This window comes from Girardinichthys multiradiatus, chromosome 3 (assembly GCF_021462225.1).
Source record: "Girardinichthys multiradiatus isolate DD_20200921_A chromosome 3, DD_fGirMul_XY1, whole genome shotgun sequence".
NCBI classification, from domain to species: domain Eukaryota; kingdom Metazoa; phylum Chordata; class Actinopteri; order Cyprinodontiformes; family Goodeidae; genus Girardinichthys; species Girardinichthys multiradiatus.
Window position 1 is genome coordinate 47,507,138 of NC_061796.1, and position 1,753 is coordinate 47,508,890.

At 39.6% G+C, this 1,753-nt stretch overlaps 1 protein-coding gene across 2 annotated transcripts in view; it reads right to left on the reverse strand.

The window, feature by feature from the left end:
• Window positions 1-1,753, reverse strand: part of dcst2 (DC-STAMP domain containing 2) — a 31,490-nt gene continuing 29,737 nt past the window's right edge. For both annotated transcript variants that reach the window (XM_047361628.1, XM_047361627.1), the window contains exon 15: window positions 1-1,753. This exon is cut by the window's right edge and continues 1,256 nt beyond it. The gene's annotated coding sequence lies outside the window, so the exon portion shown is untranslated.

Below are 1,753 nucleotides of genomic sequence, written 5' to 3' on the forward strand. Positions count from 1 at the left end.
TTGTCATACCAGCTCACATTTATTTGGTAAGGTATAAAATTCAGACTGAGGTCCTGGTCGCAACTCAATTCAGTTTTATTTCTATAGCGCCAATTCACAACACATACACAATCATAATAATAATAAATCATACAGATTTCAAGTCAGGTCCATAGATTCCAATTAATCCCAACTATCAAACAGTTCAGTCAAATTCAGTTTATCATTCAAATTGGTTCAAAGGTTTTCTATCTAAGGAAACCCAGCAGATTGGTTAAGGTTAAAAGGCTAAGTAAAAAGAAAACTAAGTATAACATACAAAGCGGTCATCATCAGGATGATGAAGGGTGCTACTTCATCAGGGCCGAGTGAGTTACCTTTTGCTCCAACAGAGAGAAGGCAGAGAAAAGATCAATCCTATAAACACAGTATATGAGCGCCACCAAGTGGTTCAATAATTATTAACTGAATTAATCAGAAGATTGTGTCAAATTTCTAGCCATGTCAGCATTAGCAGGCTGAGAATGAATCTTCATCAGTGCAGATAGAGTGTCTGCATGGCATAGCATGTTATTACATTACTATTATTGGCTAATTGGTATGGCAAGTCTTTTACTCAAATTATGGCAGTTTGTTGATGTGCAAAATAAGAAGGAAATGTAAAATTACGCCACCTTGAGTCAAGTGGAGTATAAATGCCAAGTGAAGTCATTTTACACCAGGTATTGTAAAAATAAGTCACCTGGCATCCATTACGCTACCTGGCATTGAAAACGGCATATAGAAAAATGTACGTTTTATTATAAAATATGTTAATGAGCAAGCACTGACACCTCCACAGCCTACAGATTTAAAGCTAGTTCACCCAATCAGCTCCTTGTAGAGGCAGACCAGACCCGAAGGTACCTGAAGATATTAGAAGCCAATAGACTAAATGCCTTGAAAAGCATTCTAAAAGAAACGGTCTAAAATTAGGCCAACAGCTGTATATTAAAGCTTTTTCTTTAACTTATTTGTGCATCAACATTCTGGTGTAATATGAGCTAAAGGCCTTGGCATTCATGAGACGATGAACAGAAAACAGCAAAGAGGTACAGCTGCAGATTAGAGCTTTTTCTCAGTTAATTTCCATCTGTTGTCCCATTACAGTGGAACATATAGTACCATAAAAAGGACAGAAAATCAGTGGCAGCTGAATGGAGTTCACATTATGAACGAGGTTGCGTCCACTCTGTGGAAACTCAAGGCAGACACATTTAAAGGTATGAAACCACCCATTTTAAAGGTGGGGAGGATTCAACCATTGTCAGCTTCTTCCTTGACATCAGGAGTCACTTCTCTTTATGTTGCAGCTTAAACTGTCCATGATGATGTAGAGGCTGCAGCTGCAGCACAATATGAAAACATCTAGGGTCTTCTGCTCATCAGATCACATCTTTTCCACAAACTATTTCCACGGAGATGTGGAGGACATCAGATAAGCTGCTGAATGTGGATGACTTCATAATCTTCAGCATATTAGGAGCGTGAAGTCACTGTGCTGTCAGAGCCTCTCCCTTTCCATCTGTTTACTCTTAGCATCACAGCTGCTCCCAGTCACATTGTCCGCTCTGCTCAGACGCTGAGGTTCATCAGGAACATGTTAGAGTTCTTCTCAGAGAAATGTGACGTTGATCCTGAGCAACACCTCTCATGCAGCTCAGACTGAAAGGAGGAAACTTGAGGATGTTTTTCTCAGCTGTTAGTTTGAACCTGACTCCTCTCACTGCAGAAC